This window comes from Callospermophilus lateralis, unplaced genomic scaffold (genome assembly GCF_048772815.1).
Source record: "Callospermophilus lateralis isolate mCalLat2 unplaced genomic scaffold, mCalLat2.hap1 Scaffold_65, whole genome shotgun sequence".
NCBI lineage: Eukaryota > Metazoa > Chordata > Mammalia > Rodentia > Sciuridae > Callospermophilus > Callospermophilus lateralis.
The window spans coordinates 4,296,046-4,321,768 of record NW_027514826.1 but is presented as its reverse complement, the minus strand read 5'-3'; the positions used below and the strand labels follow the sequence as shown (position 1 = coordinate 4,321,768).

The 25,723-nt window shown below is 42.9% G+C and overlaps 1 pseudogene across 1 annotated transcript in view; it reads left to right on the top strand.

Annotated features, from left to right (window-relative positions):
• The window catches only part of LOC143389120 (arf-GAP with SH3 domain, ANK repeat and PH domain-containing protein 1-like), a 66,936-nt pseudogene that overhangs the window by 15,130 nt on the left and 26,083 nt on the right, over window positions 1-25,723 (top strand). Inside the window, exons 6-8 of the transcript XR_013155155.1 lie at window positions 4,433-4,533; window positions 8,582-8,651; window positions 24,001-24,088. The product of XR_013155155.1 is annotated as an arf-GAP with SH3 domain, ANK repeat and PH domain-containing protein 1-like (transcript). The remainder of the gene's footprint in view (window positions 1-4,432; window positions 4,534-8,581; window positions 8,652-24,000; window positions 24,089-25,723) is intronic.

Below are 25,723 nucleotides of genomic sequence, written 5' to 3'. Positions count from 1 at the left end.
CACACTTTCTAATTCCTAAAATTTCTGAAAGGAATTTCTGAGTCCAGAACAAAGATGAAGCAACCATCCTTAAAATGTGGGAAGCCCTGCGCCAGCCGCACGGGGCCTATGCAGCAACCCTGGAGGTTTTCTTCACTGAGTGAATGTAACTTGCTGTTCTTCTGCTTTTCCAATGCAGTTTTTATATGCTTTGGGGTTTTCTCAGGTGAAAATACCTGCTCACCTGTGGAGAAGGCATGGTGGCCAGGAAGATCCGTGTGTTCTGAGGCAATATCTATACTCAGCAGTCTCAGGCGCTTCCTGCACCTGTGATCTGAGGCCTTCCTGAGAATCAGATTGAAAATCATTCCCACCACACACTTTCTTAGAGAAGATGTCTCCTCCCTGAGTGATTTCTCAGTATAAAATCTGTTGAAGGACTCAAGTGGAAGGAGGCCTTGGGTAGATTGTATCTTTGAGAAAAGTGAGAATTCTTACTGGTATGCACTTAACCACTTGCTATCTTTGTTTTGTCAACAGGATTACCTCTTCCTATATATGGATACTTTGTTGAAAAAAAAAGTCCCTTTTTTGTTTTGCATAGAGACTAATGTATTCTGCTTAAGCTAACTAAAGAAAAAGTTTTCTCCAAACAAAAGGAATATGTACATGATGCAAAGCAGATGTTTTGATTTGTTTTAATTCTACCCTAAATTAATAAGTAAGCTTCCATTAGCAGCATATCCAGAGTGTTTTACAAGAAAAATTGATCTTTCTAAACTATGTTTAGAAGCTAATGATTTTTAACAACTTAGATTAAATGTGAGAGGAGAGTATCCACCAGAGAGTTCTCATCATTGCACTACTTTCTGAACAGTGTAAAGTAATATAAAATGTTACCGGAGAAATTAAAAACACCCAACAAATCTTTTAGCCTGTCTCCCCTACCATGTTCTAACATGGCTCCATTGAAGGAAACTTTAAAATTTTTAATTGTGAATAATATTCCCAGATTTTTGGAAGGCTTTTTTTTTCCTTGTCAAAATCAAATTAAGTCTTTATTGTCTTTTGGCAGGTGTTCTATGAAATTAATTATCTTAACCTCTTACAATAGAATAGCCTAACCTCCCAAAAGAACTATTTGTTCTCTAACTATCTTTAGGGTTATGAATATTCTATTTTCAGTGGTGATGTCTGTCAGTCATATTCAGAGTGTACTGAAACATTTCAAAAATTCCAGCCTTTTGTTTGAGTCACCGATAGGCACTGAATCGCCATCACAGTTCGATTTCCAGATTTGGGGGATTCCATGCATTGCTCTTCTCTGTCTACTTTGCAGTATCTGGCACATTGCTGGGCACCCCAGAACTGCTTAATGAGCATTTAGTAAGACAAAACAGAAGGGATCTTTGTCCACCCATCCACACACCTAATTGAAAATTGAAGCAGTAGAAGTTTGGTTTTGAATTGAATACCAGAAACATTTATAACCCCCCATTAAATCAGTGAGTATGGTGTAATTGCTTGCAGTTTAAAGAGATTGAGATTTTAGTCCTTAATAATAGATTTTATGTTAATACAGTTTCAGATAAGAAAGTGATTTGTCTGCACTACTAATAAGAGGATAGGAAATTGAGCTAAAAATAATAGGGCAGTTTCATTCTATAGTTTACATTTCCTGCCTCACATCATGAAATTTCCCCAAGGATTTAAGTTCATTTTTTATTTTTAATATTACATATATTTGCCCAAATGAGTTTTCCATTTGCACTTCTCTTTTCTGAATACGTACTTAACTTCTGTTATGCTATGAATGAATTCGGGATCTATTTCTTCATTTGTGTTTTTATATGATTGTGTTGATGATTTTCCAATACCTACTTTCTCAGAAGAGAAAATCCTTTTCATTTATTTACAGTACTCTGCTAAGCCACCTGAAAGGCCATCATTTCTCCACGTGCACAAATGATAATTGATAGAACTTTGTTAAGCCATGAAACTCACTAATAGTCATTTTGGTATTACTGATGCTTGACTTTTACCACATATTGCTTCTTTCTGTTCAGTTCAGTTTAATAAAATCAAAGCCTAGAATAAGGCATTTTGTTTACCCTTAGAAATATGTTTGCCTGATGTACAGCAAACCCATTCAACTCAAGCACTTGTTATTTAGAATTTAAAGTTTATGTGGGCAAATAATAAATTATATGTAAGGAATATTTTCACACCAAGTTTAAAGATTATAATAATTTTCATACATCATTCATCTGAATCCATGTTTAGAAAAATGTATGAGTACTTTTATTTTTAAAACTTAGACTTGTATTTTAAAGGCTATCAAATGAGTCAAGTTTAGAGACGGTTTTAGGAAGATATCCAAGGAGATTTTAGATTTTGTTTTAATGTTTCTGGGAGACAGGGGAGGTCCCTGACTTTAAATCAGTAGTTTTAATTCTCATGTGATTTCACTGGAGTAAAGCAGAGAGTTTTGTGGATTTCACTAATCCCTGCCCTTATTTTGTCCTGGGCCTCAGTTCCCTGCTACCTGAGCTGATTTTCAGTCCTAATTTTTCTTTGTCAGGTTATAATGCCTCCCTCAAGAAAATTGTCCCAGGGCTGGGGTTGTGGCTCAGTGGTAGTGCACTCACCTAGCATGTGTGAGGTATTGGGTTTGATCCTCAGCACCACATAAAAATAAATGAATAAAATGAAGGTCCATCAACGCTAAAAAAATATATTTTTAAAAAAGAAGAGAAAATTTCCCCAACTGTTCCTAGGGACTGTAGCCGGAGGCACTGGGAGGGCAGGGTCTCTCCTCTGCCTGTCTGGCATGTAGTCCAGTCCCTCAGTCCTGTCTCCATCCAGAAAGCATGGGAATGCCTACCAGGGAGGAGTCCATGAGCTCAATTACTATGCAGTTCAAGGCTCTGACCCTGTTTAAAGGTAAACATTTAGGAGAGGTTCACAATAGATTGCCAGATTTCACTCCATGCCCCACCCTTGCCCATGTTAAAATTGTCTAGTTACATGAAAGGAATCTGGATTGTTAGAGAAATTACTCAAGAGTAAGAAAGTGACTTGAATCTGTGACCTCTTTAACATCAGTCAGCTTGCCTGGTGTATATAGTTGGCTCTAACTACTTGACGAGAGAGCAGGACAGCAATGTGGTCAGAGTGTGAGCGTCCACCTGCACATCAGGCTGCATCTTCTGTTGGACCTCAAGACCTCTGTCCAGGCTTTTAGTTTTGAACACAGAATTTATCACAACTGGAATAGCCTCACAAAGGCGCACTGTCATAGAAATTTTCCTCCCACTGATTTGCCTCACTGATCACACACTGTTTGACCCAGAGGACTGAATGTCTGAAAGAAGCCACCCTGGCCTAGAGGTGTGTTGTGCACATCCATCAGGAGATAACCAGTGTGGCTGGTTGAGCTTCCCGCAGCACCACCACATTTTAGGTGTCTCTTATAAACTGGATGTATGCACTCAGCTCTCTTTATTTGAACTCTTACAATCTATGTCTCTTCTGAAGTTTACTAAGTAAATAATTTTGAGTTTCACTGAGTTATTGATTCCCTGACCAGACGCATTGAAGCTTGTCAACACTGCATCTTGGTAACCTGTACCTCATGTTCTTCCATTCTGCTATGTTCCTGCTGTCACTCAACATGGCCCAGCAGAACCCTATAGGTATAAGATATTTACTGTCCCATCACCCAAGGGTTATCATGATTCCAAAGGTACACGTTCATGTTTTCTGGTATTATTCTTACAGCAATGTTCTCTTTGTGCATTATATGAAATGTTATGAGTGTCAACATTTTCAACAAAATTAACTGTATTTTCCAACATTCTGCCTTTTCTCTCTCTGCTTTTGCCCTTCCTGATCGAAGTCTAGGAGAGTAAGTCCATACTTCCTGTGAGAATGTATTGTCCTACTTCCATGTCTAGACACCCATGTTGTCATGCTACAGTCCAATATGGTTCACTTGTTTCTTAGGCTTTCACAACGTAGTGGCCACTTGGCCACATAGTCCTTAGAAACTGGGGTGAGGCACCAATGGCATGCCCCCATGGGTTGCACGGGTTTGTTTTGTGGTCCACCTGTCTTTCCATTGCTTCCTGTGCTTGCTTCTGCTGTTTGTGTAAACTGGGTTGAGTCGTCTGGTAGCCCACCAACACCCTGTGTGTGTTTGAACTCACTTCAGAGTAGAGCTGGCCTCTGAACTAGAAACAGGAGACCCAGGCCCAGCCCTTCCTCGCACTGGCTTTGTGACTGGCAAATGTTTTCCTACCCTTTTCCTCCTCTAAAACCAAGGCAAAGACTTCACAACTCTCAAAGCTTCATAATTCTTAGACCAGTGGGCAAAGACTCAATGGCAGGATAGAGTCGAGGATTTGAAAATTGTCTCCAGATTTAGCTTAATTAGTGGCTTCTATTTTTCTAGGATTCCCAGAGCCGGCAAGGAGGGTACAGCATGCATCAGCTCCAGGGCAATAAGGAATACGGCAGTGAGAAGAAGGGTTACCTGCTGAAGAAGAGCGACGGGTGTGTATGGGCCTGGTGTCCCAGGGTGTGATTGGCATATTTACTAAAGGCTGTTAGCTAGCAATTTTTTCTAGCCTCTCAAATTGGAAAACACACTTAAATGTTTTCTAATGCACTGACTTTCTTCACATAAGTCTGAGATTTAATCTGCTGTCTTTAAAAAAAAAAAGCAGTAGTAGTTTTGTGGCCCCTCCAAATGGCATCTGTAACCTGTACTTTTAGGAAGGCAAGAAGTGAGAGGCCCTCCTCTCTACTTTTAGTTATTGCATTGTTCTCTGCCTGGGAGGTGAACCTGGGCATTCAAATCCCAACCTGGGGGGTCACCTTGACCTTTTCTGTTACAGCCAATCTGACAAAAGCCCTTCCATTCTAACTCTAAATATAATGCACCTCTAGCCGTCTCTGCTGCCCAGAGATGGTCCACTAACATCTCTCCTGGACTGTTGGTGCCACCTTCTAACTGGACTCTGTCACTGTCTTCTCCCTCGCCAACTCCCCTCTAACAGCTCTCAGAGTGGTCTGGTCTTTTTTTTTTTTTTTTGGTTGGTTGGTTTTGGTACAGGGAATTTATCCCAGGGCCAGTTTATCACTGAGCTATGTCCCCAGTCCTTCTTATTTTTGAGACAGGGTCTCACTAAGTTGCTGAGGCTGACCTCAAATGTGTCACCCTCCTGCCTCAGCCTTCCAGGTCACTGATATTAGAGTTGTGCACCACCACACCTAGCCCAGAATGGTCTTTTACACATCCAGCACACCATGTCATTCATTCGCTTACATTGCTCCAGTGACTTCCCTTTGCATACAGAGTGTCTTGCCTGGTCTTTCTCATCAGCCTCCTTGTTCCACTTTGCCCCTGGTCCTGCCACACTGGCCTTTGTTGCTTGAACAAATGATCCTATTTAGCAGTAAGTGCTTAACTAGACTCTTAAATCATTTCCTTTACTAATTGGCATCCATTTTTAAAAGAAAGCTCCTTGTTTTCTGACTGTTTGTGGGTATATGTTCTTGGCCTTATCTAAGATATAGGTGTTTTATTGGTTTTTGTTTATTGAAATTGCAGCCATTTCTCTTACAAATTTCTGGTGTTGTTATCTTTATGCTCATTCTATTCAAGCTTTCAACAAGTATCTTTTGAGAATCCTCTGTGTCTAGGACACAAGGAACCTGAAATATATAGCATTGAGCAAAAGAAAGTCCTTACATTCTAAAGAAAGAAAAAGGCAACAATATACTATTACATTTCTTTCAAAGCAGAAGTATAAAATAATCAAATTTTTAAGCACTGTCACCTGAAATCACCATGATTTTCTGGAAATTAGAGTTGCCTATTTCTGAGTGGTTAACATCTGCATGTCCCAGGAAGATCAGTCTTTTCATAAGCATTGTTTAGTCTAGACCCTAAAATGCTCTTTTGTGAGCATCTGCTGGGTGCCTACCCTACTGCCAGAGACCCGAAGTCATCTCTGTGATTGAGATCATACAGACAGCAATTACAAGGGCCAGATTTGAACCTGCTATCTGACTTCACATCAGGAGTCTCCCCTTCATATTTCAAAGTGGTCATTACTGCTGTCAACCACTCTTGGCACACCCAAAACAAACTAGCCTACTCACCCTTCCACGTACCTTCATACATTTCGTAGGCATACAGAAAGCACTCTAGTGTGTGAGGCAGTCTGCTGGTGCTGGGGGGTAAAAGGTAGGTGAGAGATGGCTTTCACTCTCACCCTGCTACAGTCTGTTGGCAAGAGATAAGGGAAGAGCTGTTGCATCTTAGAGTTGGGAGGTTGGAAGTCAAGTGGTCCGAACCCCTAATAATTGCTCCAACAGCCCAGGTGAATCGCAATAACCCAGAGTTCCTGGTGGTTACTTCTGTGGAAGAAGATACTGCAGTGCCTATACCTGAAGACAAATACATTTGCTAATAGTAACCACTGATATGTTGTGATTTTCTCCTAAGGGTCGTTTGCATTAGTAATTTCTGACCCCAATTTCAAAATGTTTCTTGTTTCTTAAGGATTGTTACACAATTTGAAAAACAATCTAAAATGTCTAATAATTTAAAACTTTATGGTCTTGAGGCATTTATTAAGAGGCATGGGAGCAATTGTTTTACATATATTTTCTCAACATAATCCCAAAAGGAGGGCATTATTATCTTCATGATACAGGCAAGGAAAATGAGTCCCTAAGAGGTGAAGTAACATGAGTTAGGTGACCGCTTTGCTGGGATTATGCTAGCCAATGACATGGGATCCAAAGCCCAAATGATCCAGCACCAACATTGATACACAGTGAGTCGTGCAAGGCTACTTTTTAATAGAAAAGAGCTGTAGAAGATTTACAAAGATCAGGAGCTGCTGTTCTCAGTTGTGCAGGGGCATATCTTAATACTCTCCTCCTGGCGATCTGCAGTGCCTCATTAGCAGTCTCTCGGCCAGAAAGGTCAGTGCTTTTGTGTTACTTTCCTCAGCTTCATTAGCTGTGCAAGAGAATATGGATGTTTATTTTATGATTCCTTAATACACATAAGAAAAACTGATGTATAAAAGCTTAACTAAATAAAATGAGTAAACTGAGCAGGGAGAGTTTACCCAAGGTTGAGTAGTTTGACGAGTTGGTGGTTTGGTATTTTGAAATGTGTTCCTAGGAAGGATGGTGCTGGCTTTGGCTTAATGTATAAGGACTGCCTCTCCCATCTTCACAAGCTTCTGTGAGAGTAAAACAAGATCAGAACCACTTATAGATAGCTTGAACCATAAACCAAATTCAGGCATTTTCATTTGATAGATATTAGCGCTAATATCCTAGTTAGTACTTGCAAAAGAAAGTTTGTGATTTAGCTGTGATTTGAGGATAGTTCTCAATTGGTGGTTTTAAACTATCTCCTGAAGAGACTAGCATTTTGAGCATTGTGTTCAGTTTACATCTAGTCAAATAGAGTCAAATTCTTATCAAGCTCTGGAACAAACTATACTTCTGGTAGTTACATATATAAGACGACAGTGTTATCTGTGTTGGTTTTCAATTTATGTTTTGTAAATTTCCTTAGAGTATTAATTTATGATGGAAAAGAAAATGCAAGTTACAATTTTAAAGACCTGGGAAAGTTAGAATGGTCCTCTCTGGTGTCATTTGTTTCCATGGCAACAGAGGCCTGCACAACCCTCTCCCAGGCCAGGGAATCCTATTCCCTGCCCATTTCTGCCTCCCCTGGGGAAGTGGTCCCAAGCAGCAAAGCTGCACCTGCTGCACGTGCACAGATCTGCCCGACACTCAGCCTCTTAATCTCACCTGGAGCTTCACAGGAAACTCCAAGTTGAAATTAGTTCTCTTTGGAGGTTTCCATCTTCAGCATCATCATTTTTTTTCAAAATGTGTATCACAACTCCTTCAGATGGTTTGACCACAGTTGACTCCTATATGAATCAGGAACAGTTCTCTTTCCAGGGGATCTGGCATCATTTTAGCACTGGAAGACCCCTGATGGGGAGGTGTACGAGTCACCAAAACTAGATCATCTTGTGCCTTGGACCCTCAGCTCATTTTCCTACATCTAAGGCAGCCTCACCCCCGTTCTTCTCCTGCATGACAGACTTCATAACTTTTTTAAAATTCATCTAATTGTAGAATTAATCAATTAATAGAGCCTTTTGGTAAAAGATTGACAGATATAGTTATAAGCATTACTAACATAATTCCTAATATAGGTCTGGGCCCCCTTTCCAGAGAATAGTATTTTTACCTATATTGTAACTATAATTAATTTTTCATTCTCCTGCTATTAAATTTTTGTAATTTCTATTTCTCATTTCACCATCAAAAACAGTGTTGTAATGAGCATCTTTGTTATGCCTACCTGTCTGAATTACCCTCTAGCTGGGGTATAAAAGGCAATCAGAATTTTCTGATTTATGTAACTTAAGGGGGGTCAGGATTTTTTAATATTGGAGTGGGTTTTTTTGTAATTCTTGTTCATTATACCATATGACTGTATGTCCCAGATGACTCAGACACTATTTACAGTTCTGTTGGGCTTGCTTCCTAGGATCCGGAAAGTGTGGCAAAGGAGGAAGTGCACCGTCAAGAATGGAATTCTGAACATCTCACACGCAACTGTAAGTGTGTCTGTGGTTTTTCTGCCTGTTTGTTACACTTTCAGCCTCCTGAACCAGAAAGCTCCTGAGGTGATGTAACCACACTGAGGTTTTGCCCACATGTCGTTATGTGTGGATTTGGGTCAGATCATTTAGGATATTCTCTTATTATCTTGTCCTGTGGTAGCCTGTGTCCTTGTGTCCTTCTGTGTCACCCCCAGAAACCTTTTTTTTTTTTTTTTTGGTTTCCTCAACCTGAATTGGGTATTGTTTGATCTTATAATTTTATCTTTGGAAATACCATCAGCTGCTCTAAAAAGCCTAGTTCCTGCATTATAAAGTTGATAGAGGATGTTCTTTGCATAGAAAAGTAATGTAGGAATGATGTGTTTAGAGATGTTCAGTCATGCTGGCCGCAAGAGTGCACAGTGAAACAAGTTCTGTTTTGCCTTTTTAAACTAGCAAAAAAAAAATGGGGTGGAGGGTTGTACCTGGGATTGAACTCAGGGACACTCAGCCACTGAGCCACTTCACCAGCCCTTTTTTGTATTTTATTTAGTGACAGGGTCTCACTGAGTTGCTTGGTGCCTTGCCATTGCTGAGGCTAGCTTTGAACTCACGATCCTCCTGTCTCAGCTTCCCGAGTCACTGGTATTACAGTTGTGTGCCACCATGCCCGGCTGCAAAAACTTATTTTCAATTCTCAAAGATGCAAGTGTCCTAATGGAAAATGTATCACTCCGTGGATGGCAAAGTTCATTCCAGGTGTGTTTAAAAATGTGTGTGGCATTTAACCCAGTAACGTCAGTTTGGGGGACAAATTCATGATTGAACTGCAGTAGCCTGTGCTGAGTGGGGCCCTTGAGTTAGGATAAGCAGTCTGTTACTGACAGAATAGTAGAAACAAGGATGGGCATGTATGGCATTGGCAATTTTTCATTACAGCTGAGTTTATATTTCTCTATCAAGGAAAGGAAGTAACACTTACCTTCAGCCCTTGTGGTATCAGAACCTTCCTTTTACAGATAAAGAAACCAGACCCTAGATCTGAACAATGCTAGTAACTGGTAGAATTAGAAATTCAAGCTTGGGTCTATCCAGCATTAGTCCATGTGGTCCTGCTATTGTCTCTCTTCCTGTAGAACCCAGCTGTTCTGCACTCTGAGCTCTCTACAGCTCTCTGTCCATCTTTAGCCAGGTACTCAGACCTAAACACACAGAAAATTCTTGGTACCTCTTGTGGCCTAGTACATGATGGATGGCATGCTTCCTAAAGATTGTAGTTCTCTATGAAACTTGAACAGTTCCCCTCCTCTCTGTCCCTTGACCCCTGAAGAACCCTGTGGTGAGTTCTGGCCGACAGCCCAGCTGAGATTTTTAACCATCATGCCCATTCTAGCCAGCCACCCATCCGATAGCAGAAATCCCGCCTGCAGAGTTGGACCCATTAGGGGTTGCCATTGAGACTGTCTAGCAGTTGTTCATATATTTAGCATTTGTTAACTAAGTTCCATTCACCCATGTGCTGGCCTAAGCATCAAGTTACATGGGTGGAAAATAGATAATTTGGACCTTCTCATCTTTAATTCCATATAGTTTTTACTAGAGTGAAAGTTTCTGATCTATTTTGACTATTTAGATTGTGAGTGTTTTTTTTTTTTTTTTTTTTGTCAGATTTACAATGTGTCCCCTAATTTCCATGACCTTCTGCTGGAGAACTCTTCCCATGGATTTGCCTGGCTATGGCCCTCTCAGCAAGCATTTGAGAGCGACATGTGGCCTTACCTTGTTCTGTCCATTTACTTTTCTTGTGAACTTGCTGTTGAAAACAGAGCAGTGTGGCAGGAGATGGCCCAGTGATGAAGTGCATCAGCAGCACTGCTTGACAGTTATACGACCTTGGGCACATTGCTAAATATAGGAAATAAATGAGTTCTCTCTCACTCCCTTATTCTTTTCTGCCAAAAGACGTTATTGTGGCTAAGCCAACAGTTTATGTGCTTTCTTTCTAATTAACAACAGGTATCGCACTGACCACATTGTTTGATGGCTGAGAGAATGGACTGTGGCATCCATCAGATGGGAGTCTGAATCCCAGCTCTGCCATTGACTGTGTGACCTTGAGAAAAGTGTTTAACTCAAAGACGATGTGGGTATCGAGTGAGAAAGCCTGCTGTGTGTGCACAGAGTGGCCAGTCTCGCTGTTCTGTTAGCTCCTCACAGGTCACTGGCGAGTCTGAGCTCTGTTGATAATCCCCTCCTGATACAAACTGGGAGCTCTCCTGCCCCAGAGCAGCCCAGGGCAAACAGGCTCCTCCCCAACTGCTGATTCCCTCCCTGTTCCCCACTTTCCATTGGCTTTAAGCCACTTTTTTAGCTGCCAGTTACATCACTTGTAATCATTCCTGCCTCCATGGGAAGATCTCTAGTCAGTTTTCCCCACTTTGCAGACACCATTGCTTACTTAGGATTAACTTGAAAATCAGGGCCAGTAGTTCCTGGGATAGCAAAAAGATGTAGTGACTTTGAAACAAGTGAGGGAAAGAGCCTTTGGTTCTTTATAATCATCAATACTTCCTAATTGTGCAGATTACTGGGATTCGCTGTGCTGTCTCCACACATGCAGGCATCGTGTGCTGATCACCCCTCCCCACTGCTACACCTGCTCTCTCGCCTCCCTGCTCTCCTCACTGTCCACTCCCCAGACCCTTTTCCAGTTCCTCACATTCCCTCTGCTGCTAGAGAAGAGTTTTTATTGTAAGAAAACCTGAGGCCTTAATTCAGGAGCCCTTAACCCCTGAAAATTCCTCCAGCTTGCAGGCCACACCCACCCCCACCCCGCCAGTGAATGTCACCTTTGCAGATTGTTCTACAAACAATGTGACTCGGGAGAGGACCAGGCTACCTTCAGATTAATGGCACACAGTGTCTTTTGACTTAACCACTTGAGTAATACCTGCTCCCGGAGAGATTCATCTCCCCAACTCACTATTCCATGGAGAAATACTTTCTTATGTATACCTGAAAGAATTGCATACAGCCCATCCCTAGATTTCACCAACAGATACATTGTTTTTCATGTATTTATTCAAAGATGTGTTTTTATTTACTATTCAACGTAACAGCACTGTAGGAATCAAATTTAGTGGGAATCTCTGCATTTGCTTTCATCATCATCATCATCATCATCATCATCTCAGCTTATTTGTGAATATCCAGTACATTTTTCTACTCTTAACTGTTATTGTTTTCCTTTTTGGTACTGAAGACTGAACCCAGAGGTGTTCTGCCACCTAGCTGCATCCCTATCCCTGTTTTACTTTTAATTTAAGACAGGGTTTCACTAAGTTACCCAGGCTGGCTTTGAACTTGCAATACTTTTGCCTCAGCCTCCCAGGTAGCTGGGATTAAGGCTTACAGTAGCATACCTGGTTGATATTAATATTTAATCATTTTTTCCCTTGCTCAAATCCAGGGTCTTATCCATGCTGTACAAGGGCTTTATCTCTGAGCTACACCCCGACCCCATCCAGTACTTTCTAAACATAATATAAAATGCTTTTGTTTCAGAATTCCAACTATTAACAAATCTATGGAAAAAACTTAAGAATAAAGAAGCTTGTGTCAAGTCACTAAACCATTCTTAATAGATTTCTGTACTTTGGATTTCACTGTGGTGGGCCTCATACTAGGTTTGAAGTCTAAAGTTGTAATCCCCTGTTCATCCCCCAAGCAGGAGACCTGGGGCTGCTGCATGGAGTTGAGAGGAGGTGACTCTGCCAGTTCTTTCCTTTCTGGCTTCAGTGATCTTTTCTTTTTGTTATACTAAAGCCAGGTGCTGGGTCTCACTTGGCTCCCTTGGCCCTGGTGAAGGTGGTTGGTGTGAACTGCCGTTCCCACTGGGGTTGACAAGCCCCAAAGCAGCTTCAGCTGCCATCTTACTCCAGTCTGTACCTTTGAGTTATTTGCATTTCCTTTTTTTTTAACTAAAAGCAATATACACATAAACAGTATAAATATAATAAATCATCAAAGAGATGAAGTATTAGAATTATAGTCTGACTTCATTGTAGTAATCCTATATAAAAGCCTAGGCAGCTGTGCTTTTCAACACCCTCACTCCCTGAATTAATTGACCTCAATACAACATGCTTTTCAGATAATGGGTTGAAAAAGGAAAGAGAACTGCCTTTTATTGAGCACTTAGTGTTCCCTGTACGTGGTCTTCAAGAGAGTCCTCAGGATAGGCGCTCCTGCCTTCATTTCTCATTAGGCTGAAATTCCTTAGTGGGAACCTGGTCTTGCTCATATAGAATTCCTAATTCTAGCACATTGCCCAATATGTAGTTAGTGCTCAGTGAAGATTTTTTAAATGAAACTGCATTTTATGGATGCGTCTCAGAAATACCACACTTGGGGCCATGTAATTTGTAAACTGCTGGACAAGTTCCAAAGCCCATGCTCTTTCTACTAAACTGTAGGCCTCTCCTCAGATGCCAGATTGTTGTTAGGTCTTTGAAACTTTCAAGAATAACAGCACTTTGGAACAAAGTCACTTCCCATGTCATTGAATCAGTCAGCGTCTTCAGATAGAGAAGGCTGCAAGGACTTTTAGGAGGGGAGGGGAGTGCTGGTCCTGGGGATATTGCGAGGGCTCTAGGAGTTTACTCTTGAATCTGAAGACTGCCTAAGTGATATCTTACATTTTTAAATGCCTATATGTGCCCTGAGGATTAACAGCATAATAGCCATTAAATTCCTAGTCCCTTGGGACTGGGGTTATAGCTCAGCAGTACAGCACTTGCCTCGGATGTATGAACCACATAAAAATAAACAAACAAAATACAGATATTCTGTTCAACGACAACTGAAAAAAATTCTTAGTCACTTGTTTCTCAATATGATGATATTAAAAGTACGTCAATGTCACATAGAAGTACAACAAAAAAGTTTGGTGATTTAGTCAAAAAGTCTAGGCATCCCACTGGCCTAGACCAGGTCGAGCACCTGCAGATGATGTGAGGGGCCACCTGCCAGGAGGCCCATTGTCCTCAACAGTGAGATTCAAAGCACAGCCCTGGAATCCACCTGTGAGTAGTGTGTGCTCAGCTTCTTACAGGGCATGCTTCATTACTGAGCTTGTGCCCCGCTCTGTAAAACAGACTAACAGTAGTCCCTGGCTCTCAGTGTCTTGAGTATTAAATAAAATAATGGATTGAAAGGCTTTAGAGAGCTTGGACCACAAAAAGTGTTTCCTGAGCTCAATGGTTGTCATCACCTCAGTGAGCTGAGCTGGGGCCGCTGCTTCCAGAACCTGGGAGACAGGCTACTGAAGCTTGAGCTCCGTCTCTGATGCTGAACCCAGGGGAGGATTCCCCACCTAGATAAAAGGGAGCCCTTGACAGTGCCTGATTGATGGGCATTTGTAAAGGTGAAATGAGTTCATTGATTATGAGTAATGGTAGCAGAGGAGGGTCAGGACTATGCTCAGTGCATGTTCCCTATCTGAACTGTTCGTCGTCTTCCCTAATGTGTTACTATCTCCATTTTAAATTGTGCTTTTTTGGAATTCTTTTGTACCCTTACTCCCTTTACTCCTCGACACGTTACAAAGCCAGTTCAGGGTAAGTATTCTCTCATAGAAATTTAATTTCTGCCTGTTAGGCTTAACTGCAGTTCCGTCACCTCCCAGGGCATTTCGCTAAGGCAGGGATTCGATGTGTCTCTGCTTGTCCTTGGGCTCTTCAAATCAGTGGACATCTCCCCAGGACTATTGCTTTTGGACCTATGCAGAGCTCTGGAGATAACAGTCAGCTGCTGGGGCGTTGAAGAATGCACTGAAAACGCTCCGGAAGCACAGGGGAGCCTGGCAAAGGACTGCTCCTGTCCCTGAGTGGATCAGAACTCACTCCTGCCCATGGCTGGCCTTTACAGCTCTGAGGCTGTTCTAGACTCTCTCTGAGCCCACCTCTTTGTCCCCATTGTCACTAGGAGAAGAGAATCTTTTCATCAGTGGATTAGAAAGCAACATTGTGACTTCAAAGAGGGCAAATTGTGGAGCCAGTTAGACCCAGGCTCCACCCTTGACAAGCTGTAGAGCCTTGGGTGAGCTCTTCAAGCTTTTGGAGGCTTTGGTTTGCTCAAATATAAAGAAGACACACTTTGTTCATTGAAATGTTTTTGTTCGTAGCTGTCTAAGCCAGGCACTGGGCTAGATCCTGTAAGCAGTGATGAATCCATAGCCCTGACCTCCTGGAGCTTGGAGTAAACAAAGGGTGGGGACTGTAGGGGCAGAATGCAGGAGGCCATGATAGAAGATGGCGCAGCCGCTGCGATAGTGTGGGTAGAGAGGCTTTCTGGGCATTTAATGCCAAAGCTCGGGAGCAGCCAGCCTTGCCAAGGGGAGAGAGGAGCCTCTGCTCCTGAGCTGAACAGCATGTTCAAGGAACTCAAGGGAAAGTAGGACTCTGGAAGCTGTTACCGTCTATCTGCTGGATAACAAAAAAGAAGAAGTCGAGGATAAACTTGAACTAATATTATTTCTTGAACCAGTATTATTTTAATCTCTATTTGAACTGTCTGTTCCCCTATTTTAATAATCATTTTCTGTTCTGTGTCTCTTCCACCAGCTTGAGGTAGTGCCAATTTTCTGTCACAGTATCAACCACCTCACCCTGCTGCCCTTGGGACCTGGGAACTCTCCCTTCTTTCTTTTAGACAAAATACCAGAATCGACTTTCATGAATGAAGTTCAAATGCAGCTGGGCTGAGCTGTAGAGCACTTGCCTAGTAAATGCTAAGCCAAGGGTTGCATCCACAGCATGGTGGGGTGGGGTGGGGTGGGGGTAGCTGCAGGTGCAAAGGCACAGTGCTGAACGTTCTCCACAGCTGTGTTCACTAGCAGGTGGAAAAGGCTGTGTCAGTACCAGTAGAAGTATTTGGACATACGAAAAATGCAAGTGTTTCCAAACTCAGGGTCACTGTGGAATATCCCTGTAGGCTTCTATTGCAAATGAAGACATTAACATTTACAAGAGAACTTCACAAATTCAAGTTCTATAAAATGAAAGTTTAAAAATGCATCTGCTTACACCTTATAGGTTATCTAAATAATAGGTTATTTAAATAATACACCGAGTAGAGGTTTTCACTATTATGCATTCGGATGAAGGGTCTTCTCCTTTTCACTGTTTGAATCCCAAGATTATATATTAGCAGCATCAATATAGTTTATTTCTGTGGAAAACCCATATCACTTGCATCTCAATAAACTAATACAAGTGGTTGGAAGAGGCTACCCCTGGCTAAGTGAGCCTAGTAAGTCTCTACCCTGATAGCATATTAGACTGATCTGGAAATGGAGCCACCTTCCAAGACCCTGACTCAACGGAAAATATTTAAAAGGACTGGATATATAACTTAATGGCACAGCATCCCTAGATTCAATCCCCTACCCGCTGTGCTGCTCTGTGGCTTCCTGTCTGTCCATGAGATCCCCCTCTCACACACTGCCACCGCAATGGAATCTACCAGGAGGCAGTGTAGCCAGAAGCAGGGGATTCACCAGAGCTGGCACCATGCAGTTTGAATTTTGGCCTCCAAAACTGTCAGCTGAATAAACCTTTTTTCTTCTTAAGACACCTAGCTTCCAATATTTCAGTGTAGTAATAAAACAGTCTGAGACATTCCCTGCGTGCCAGCCCTTTACATACGCTTTCCATTTGCCTTTTGTTACACTTTCACAAGGAGGTGGGTCATCTCTATTTTAATGGGAAGAAGTCTGAACATCCCATAACCAATAAGTGCTGGAGCCAGATTTGAATTCCAGATCCTGGGCCACCTTTCACAAGGAAGCAGAGCATTGGACACTTGTCCTGCATCCCTGAGTTCATTGCCACAGCAAAAACAACTTTATTTTCTCTCTCCATGCTAAAGAGCTCAGAGGGGCTAAGGTGCTTGCTCCTGGCTCCATTTGTAACACCAGGTCTGATTGCCTCCATGTGAGGTTTTTTCCCTCCATTCTCCTTGGTACCTTGATATATGAATAAATTGCTTTTTTAAATTAACAGAACATTGCTTTGTTTCAGACATACCAAACTTTCAGGAGCTCAGTTCCAAAAGTGTGACTCCATTAAAGCTAGGTATTGTGTAGTAGTCTCTCATGTGGGCATCAGAGAAGATCAAGCATTGCAGCCTTGATTTCTTCTTTTGGCAAATCCTCTGGAATAACAAGGGTGTCAGAGAGTTAATGCCTCCTAGGATTTAAGGACCTGCCAGATAAGTCTCTCCTGCTTTCATGTTGAATAGAGATTAGAGGAAACTCCAGCAAGAAACTTGTTTCATAAATGAAGAAGGGGGGATGAAATTGAAGATTTAAATTTAAAAAGAGCCTTCAGATCAAAACCTCAGGCCTCCAGCTTGTGAGGGTTGTGGTCTCAAAACCCTGCCTTGGAGGTCCCACACACAGCGTGTCATTCTTAGTGCTTCCTGTGCAGCTCTGTAATTCTAGTAGAAAAGTCAGTAGAGAAGAACCTCATTAATGTAGAGCCCACAAATTAAGAAAGCATATCCATTTGGTTACAGTAGATGCAGTTGGTTGTTCAGGGATAAGAAGAAGAAAGAAAATCCTGATTTTACAATTTTGAAGGTAGAAAACAAAAGCCTTGCCGTCTGAAATCAGCCTGCTTTCATGCTGCCCTGCACCCACCCTCCCTGGTACAGAAAAGTAAGGTTATTTTAAAACGCTCGGCCTTCATCAAATGCTCTGCTAGAGCTAGCTGTGACCTTAACATGAAGTTAGTTAACTCTCTGTGCTTGGTTTCTCATCTGTTAAATGTGGGGCAATTTGATGGGGCTGTTGTGATAATTAAACGAACACGTGAAACCCTTGGCACAGTAAACGCCACACACCTGTCAAGAGACTGTGCCCTTGCTCTGAAGGACAGACCCTGTGTGAGAATGAGATGAGTCTGGTAGACATTCTCAGCCACTCACTGCCTGCTCTGTGGACAGTGTATCTGGGATCTGGAATGTCTCCCCAAGCTTGTGTATTGAAAGCCGGGTTCTCACATGCAGCGAGGCTCAGAGGTGGGGCTTTTAGGCAGTGATTGGAAGGCTCTGCCCTCATTAGTGGCTGGATGGACTCCTTGGAGGCAAGAGCTGGTTGGAGGAGCTAGGCTGTTGGGAGTGTGATGCAGGACTCATGCTCTCCCCAGCCCCTTACTCTCTCTGCTTCCTGGCTGCCAGATTGAGCAGCTCTTCTCTGCCAAGCCCTTTCACCCTGATGTTTCCCTTGGAGCCAGCTGACTATGGACCAAGTCCTCTGAAAATATGAGCCAGAAAAATCTTTCAAGTTCTTATTGTCAGGCATTTGCATCACAGAAACATTAATCTAACACAATTAACAAAATTTAATGAGAATATGTTCCTTAAAAAAACAGACCAGGGCTCAGATGTTTTATCATTGCACTTTTTTATACATATGGTAGGTCAGGAGGTTTTTGGTGTCCAACTCCTATTAAAGAACAAGTCAGGGATCAAAGAGGCTACCACAGTTAGGAAATGTGAATTTCACAGTTTGGAAATGTGAATTTCAAAATTCTTCTTTTACTGACCCAAACTCTATACTGGCAAATAAGCCCTCAATAAATGTTTGTGGAAATGCTTTAAAGGATGAAGAGCACAGTTTTCAGATGCAATAACAGCATCAGCCCCACAAGAGCTTCTTACCTAGAGCCCTGATCCACTCTTTCCCCCTATTTATAATATAGCACTGTTTAATGCTGATCCTGAGAGGAACTACATTCTCTCAAAGGTAGAGTAACCCAGCTACACCACTCCTAAAGAATTAAAGCCAGGATATTATAGTGATATTCACATACCATGTTTATAGCAGCACCATTCACAATAGCCAGACTATAGAACCAGCCGAGGTGTCCACCAATAGATGAATGGATATAGAAAATGTGGTGCCTGTACCCAGTGGAGTTTTATTCAGCCATTAAGAAGAATGAAGTAATGTCATTTGCAGGAAAATGGATGGAATTGAGAGCATTATGTTACGTGAAATAAGCCAAACTTAGCAGGTCAAGGGTCACGTGATTTCTCTAATATGTGGAAGCTAGAGAGGAAAAAGAAAAAGATGGAGAGTGATCTCATAAAAAGCAAAGGAAGATCAATAGGCTAGAGGAAGGGGACCAGAGAGTGGGATAAGGTGAGGGAGAAAAGAAGTGCTGGGGAGTGATACTGGCCAAATTGTGTTGTTATATTGTGAGCAGGTACAAATACATAACAAATCCTATCATAGGTACCGCTATAACACACCAATTGAAAAGGGGTGGTAAAAAGGTAACAGTTCCTTACTGAAATAATAGAGAGTTTCTTGAAAACTGGAAATTAGTCCCATGGTTAAAGTGATTGGAAGGTTAGGAGGTTAGGGCCTTCATTATCTTCCATAGTGTAGAGAAGTACGTTGGTTAGATCATCACCTGCTTCTCTCCTTAGCTGCAGGAAGAATCACTAAAGGGATAGGGAACTTTGGTTTGGCCACAAGAGTAGTAATTTTGGAATGTGGAGCTTGTCAGGAACAGGTTTCTGGCAGGCCTGTTATGTGATCCAGAGGGAAATGAAAGAACTGGCCAGTTAAGAGCAGGAAGAAGCAGGAAAGGAGGAACAAAATATTTTCTACTTGGCAAATTTTCCACGTCTTACCTGGACAGAGAAACAGTGTGATGAGTGTCTAGAGACTTGTTCCACCCCAGCTTTGCCTCTTTTGTACATATGTCAGTTTACCCCACCTTCCTGACCTTGATTGCTTTTTAGTCCACTCATGTATGTGAAAAGAATACATCTGTGCGTGTTAAGAAAACAAGCATTTATAAAACAGTAAATACAGGTTTAATCAATGGATGCAAAAAGGGCGGGCACCTGGCATGCACCTTGTTAACATCAGGGTAATAACTGTGAGGATCATTGGGTGTAAAAGTGGGGTTAACAAGTGATGTTGAGTTTCCTCTTTCCTCCATCTGTCTCTTCATTTTTCTCCAGTGTCTATGCATTATTTTAATGAAAACTAAAATCTGTCAAAGGACAGGCTCAGAAGAGAGCCTGGAACAGAGCCATAAAATCTTCAACTGACAGGTGTGACACTTGTGTTTAGAGAAGAAGTTCTCAGAACCTTGGAAAGAGTTGCTACCCAGGAGCACCTGCAGGTGCACCTGCCCTTCCCCTGCTTGCTGTCAGGTCTGGGTAATTCGCACACCCTAACGCGGTTACTCTTGAGTCACTCATTTGAAATAGTGTTTAGCCATCCCCAGCCTCGGGCACCACTGCTCTAGCTCTGATTCAGACTCTTCTTGCCACTCTTCTGTTCTCCTCTCTGAGTTGTTATTGGCCTTCTCCACAGCCCGTCCTGCAAGGCAGGTCTGATTGGTCACTGCCTGCTCAGCTTCCTTCCGCAGGTTGCCACAGCTCTAGGAATGGAATCCCTCAGCACCCTGTGCAGTGCCTCACCTGCTTCTCTGCTCAGCATCACCTGGGGCCGCTTGTCCCTCCTTGCACTCCTGGCCTTTCTACCTGCACCTCCAAACTCTTCCCACACATCTGGCTTGGTCCTACTCCCTCCTCCTCGAGGTCCTCACTGGAAGGTCCAGGATGCCTCTAGCATGCACCCAAGAGCTGGGGTTCCAGGACTCCCTGGGCACCAGGCATGTTCTGGAACACATTCAGGTCTGTTTCTCAGAGCCGCTTGAGGATACAGACCTCATGTTTTTCAGATGTGCTAAGTATGTGGTAGAAACTTAACATCTGTCATATGAATGAGTAGTTATTTCATGTTCTAAAATTTATCAATTATGAAAGTAAATCCTTTGGTGAGAATCAAATAACCTGAGAAAATATTAAGATACAAGTTAATCTTGGAACTTCTGCTCTGTTGACTTGTCAGCTTTACTCTTCTCAGGAGCTCTAGTGCGGGGACATCCGGCATTTCTAGGTCTGGGAAGGCCATACTGCTGAGTCTCCAGGTGTGCTCCACAGAGGAAGCAGAAGAGCATCAGGGCCTCTGATCCACTCAAACCACTTCCTTTCTGAGAGATCTTAGGAATGTTGCTTCTGTGTGCCTTAATTTCTTCGTCTAGTAAAAGATACCTATAAGACTTCCCTCCCAGGGAAAATGTACTAAGGCACCTGAATTAGTCTTTTCATTTGATAACTTTGAATACCTGCTGTATGCCCGGCACATTTTAGTAGGGGGTGGGGGGAGTGTACCCTTGATGGGAAGAAAGACAAGAAGCAAAAAGGGGAGATAAGAGCCAGGAAGAAATACCATAGGGTAAGAAGGACTGCCATGGGAAGAGGGGCCCAGGAACAGTCCCCTGTGGACATGGTGATTAGTGAACCCTGAAGGGAGGGAGGCAGAGTTGAGGGCGTGTGGGCTGGCTTGGACAGCAGGAAGGGCCAGGCCCTCCACCATGGTAGGAGCTGAAGTCAGTCGAAGGGGCCTCTTGTGGCACCTGGAAGTCAGGGTACAGATTGGTTTGTATTCAGAGTGGGGCAAGAATGCTCAACAGCACTGAACTGTCTGTGAGATTTTCTTTTTTTTTCCTGCCTATACTTAAACAATATGAAAGCATTTCCTAAACCTTCCCACCCTGAAGTAGCCCAGAGAAAGTCATTTAGTTTTTCTTTGATTTTACTCTATGCTGAAACCCCAGAGAAGATTACATCTTCTTTAATCAGTACACCTATAATTTAGTACTAAATGTCAAGAAAGTTCTCTGGAATTTTGGGAAGTTGGACAAACATCTGGAATGACTATTTTTACCACAGTGGTCTCCAAGCCTGACGCCTTGTCCCTGGGCTTTGGTTGATCCTCCACTTCCCTTGCTGGCATTGGTGGGCTCAGCACTGCTGGGTCAGCTGCTGAAGACAGTCAAACATTGTGTTCTTTGCTCCTGAAAAATCACATTTGAGGTGATAGGTCGCTTGTCTGATTCTTCCCTGGCAGCCCAGCTTGGGAAACACCCTGGATACAGGCTATGTCCATGTCAAATAAGGTTCTGATAATGGGCAAATGTCAGTCCTGTAGCCTTGAAGGGCTTCTGAGGGAAGAGAGATACTCCGTTGCCACTGAAGTTATAGCTCAATCATGAATGACTCCAACCGTAGCAGACCCTTTCATCCAAAGCTTTCCAGAAAACTAGTGCCGAGGAGTGAGAGGTGGGTGGTACTCTTTAACCTGCTTGAATGCAATTAATATTGAGCTGAAGGGTTTTTCCTTTAAAAAAGATATTGTATCTGTTGTTTGGTATATGGGGGGAAAACACACACACACACACACACTCACACCAGAGAACTCTAGATTTGGGAAGAATAAGAAATCACTGTGTTAACCCTCTGCACATTCAGATGTGAAGAGTGTCAAAATTCTTAAAATTTTCCAAGACAAATTTCTCTACTTAAGAATCCTAAAACCTCTTGTTGTACTTTGTCACTTAAAGCTTGAGAAGTTCTTCTGCATGCCTGGCTCAAATTTTCTACGATTTTTTTAAGTACATTTATTTTCATTTCTGCAAATGGAAAACAGCTGCCCAGCCTTCCAGTAACAACCTTTATGAACTTGTAGGTGGTTATTAAGTCACCCCCAGCCACCTTCCTATGGAGTAAGCAGTGCCTTCAACCTATCTTCAGAGTTTCCACTTCCTATTCCTTTAATCATCTCTCCATCTCCCTAAGCTTTTCTACATCCTTCTTTAAATGTGGGTTTCAAAGTGGAACAAGATTTGCACCATTAACTGGGTCACTTCCTTTTCAGATCATTGTACATCGCTGTCATTCATATGGGAAACCTGGCAATTTTATCAACATCCAGAGATGAGATGTAGGACTAGCAGTTTCTTTTGCCTTGGGCTGGGCTTGGTCTGTGGCTACAGATACCAGCTTTGGAGTCTGAGACCCTTAGCAAGCTAAACTCCAGTTCTCTTCTAAGACAGGGTGCAGGCCCGTGTCCCCTCCCCTCCTGCCTGAGTTCAGCAGCCAGTTCTGGAGCACAGGAACCATTTCCCAAGCACTGTGCCCTCCTAGGGAGGAATCACCCATACTGCACTCCAAGTTCCATTTCTAAATCAAGGGTACATGCAGTGATCATGAAATTCCGTGGGATCTCTCTCACCTCCTCTTCTGAGATGGTTTGCTTTGGAACCAATAGGGGATAAGGACATGGTTTTCTGTGTCTAGTGTCATTGAAATCACAGAGGGGGAGGATCTTGAATTTGGTCCGAGAGTACAGGAAGGTCAACACAATCGTTGAGGGCTGTTGTTTAGGAGAGATGCGGAATATCGCTGATTGTCTTGACTTTGTTCCATCTCTGTTGTTTGGGGTTTTTTGGACCTCTCTGTCCCTCTTCCCCTCTGTCTGCCTGAATACTTGGCATTCCTTGGGTGGAAACATGGGGATTTTTGGCTCTCAGCCAGAGCAGGCAGCAAGTCATAGCAGACAGCTCCATTGCTTGCTCCCACAAGCTTCTGTATCCAAGCATAGCCCAACTCAGGCACTCAGGTGACTTGTTCTTCAGCCCCTGCAGGAAGCAGCGTCCTTAAGTCAGCATTGGCCAGCAGGTGACCATGCACAGTTGTAAGCAGGAGAGCTGGAATGTCTGTGTGGTGAGACTCCTAGGTAGCATGTTGGCTAATGTCAGGTCTGTTTTATATGTGTGGCCGAGAGGTGTGCTCATGAGTGAAGAGAAATCCTCAGAGTTCTCTCTGCAGATATGGGACTGATTAAGCAGTGACTCCCAGGTGGGACTCACTCCCATACTTTTGAGAGAAGTAATGTAATGTGGATTCCTGGGACATCAGGTTCGGGATGTTTGATTACTGAGGTCATTCTGAATCAGTAAATGCACTGCGGCTCCCCTACATGTCACTGTAAGGTACCATCTTGATACTGCCAGCTGTGGGTTTTGAATATGTATAGGTTCTAGAAGGTACATTTCTAGAAACTCTGCCCAGTCTTCACTGGAAGTGAAGTGAATCAATCATTCCTGGTTCCCGTAAGATGAATCACCAGGATCCCTGTGTGTAGTTAACAGACATGTATTTGGGCACCTAAATATTTTCCTTCTCGATGAGATTCAGAGCTCTAATGCAGTAAATCAAGACTTTACCTACCCACTTATATTTGAGGACAGAAACTTGCAGATCTGGTGTTGCCTTGCAGTACACTCAGCAGTACACAGGTTTCTATTCTTCCTTGCTAAAAATGTGTCTTGCATCACTGAACAGGCCCTGTGAACTGCATGCTGTGCTGCGGGCATGGTCCGCAGGTGAGAGGGCAGTGCTGCACATAACATCTCTGCTTTCTTTTCTCCAGTCCAATAGACAGCCAGCCAAGTTGAACCTTCTTACCTGCCAGGTGAAACCAAACGCTGAGGACAAGAAGTCTTTTGACCTGATTTCACGTGAGTCCTTTAGAACACTTTTGGTAGGTTGTTGTGGGTTCTGACACCTGCAGATGTCCATCATCTGGATCCTGAAGCAGCTTTTCGAAGCAGGGATCCAAGGTCACCATGGGGGAGCTTCTTGTCATTCCTGCACCTGCAGCTTTAGATGGAGTCTTGCTCTGTTACCCAAGCTGGCCTTGAATTCCTAGGCTCCAGCAGTCCTCCTGCCTCAGCCCCCAATTAGCTGGCCTACAGAACATGTGCCACTGTACCTGGCTTTCTCAGGTCACTTAATTTGCACTTACAGTTGGGAAGGCATAGCAGTGTCAGATGTGACCGTGTTTAGGAATATGAAGAGTATGCATTTATATGTTGTCCTGGTGCAGTGAGTCCACAGCTGGATCTCCTCAGAGCGTTGTTTCCAAGTATGTTCCCATTTCTCTGGATTTCAAAGATTCTTTGGTGTGAGGTCCAGACATAGGGGTTTTAAAGCCCTTCTGTGATTTTTAAAGTGCACCTGGGGGTCAAGAATCTCTGATGTAGACTTGGGAATACATGTGTAGCACTATACCATACAGCTAATTTGCCTGGAGTTATATCGCTGCAAAATCAGACTCTTTCAGGAAAAGTCGTCTTGCTTCCAAGCAGGATGGCCTTCAAACTTCATGAATTACTGTCACTGTATCCCCTCACTTCCTTATGCCATATGGTTCAGAGTTTACTTTTCCCTTGAGGTGACAGCATAATAACCTCCCCCACACACACCCTGTAGCCTGTGCTGTCACGGTGAGTAGCAGCTGGGGAGTGCTGTTCTGCTAAGTTAGCTCCTGTGGGAGCACCTGCTGGCCACATTGCAGCTGAGCGGACACCTCCTTCTGCAGGGGGAGAGGCCAGCAAGGCCAATGAAGTGACTCACCACTGTCCCGAAATCCTGCAGGGCCAGCCTTATGTTTTGTCCCTCCTCTGTCAGAGCCCAACAGAGCAGGCCAGGAGCTGAAGCACAAACATACCTTCCTGCCCTGCAATTCCATGAATGCAGACTCAAAAATAGTCCGATCTAGGAGTTTGTCTGTCATGAGGCTCTTCAAGTGTAGTGTGAGCTGGGTTCTACAGCATCATGTGAAGTTTAGATTCCCATAATTTTCATGACTTGTAGATTTCTTGGGTTATTAATGAGAAGGAAATAGGAAAAGTTGAAATTATATGGTTTCAAAAAGCCAAGAACCCCTAGATATGAGAACCTATAGATTATTAATAATAGTTGTCAGTTATTGAGCATCTAAATGTGCCAGATACTTTTAATACATTATGGCTAACTCTTACAGAAGCCCTATCAGTTTTCCATTTTACAGAAGAGAAAAAACTAAGCTTAGGAGAGGTTCAGAGAATCGGATGAGGTCACACAGCAATAAGGTGGGGTATTTGGCCAGGGCCGTGAAGCGCTCCTACCCATGTGTGTACTTGAACATACACATTGTCTTTTTCGTGAAGGACAAGGGCGCCCAGCCCGGAGCAGTCATGTAAGAAAGTGCTCAGTAAATGTTATTTCACTTTGAGTGTCTTAAAGCATCTTGCAAATCTTGGGTTTTAAGAAAGCACTTCTCTCATGGACATCTGTCCCAAATAGCCAATTTACACCTCATCCTCCCTTTC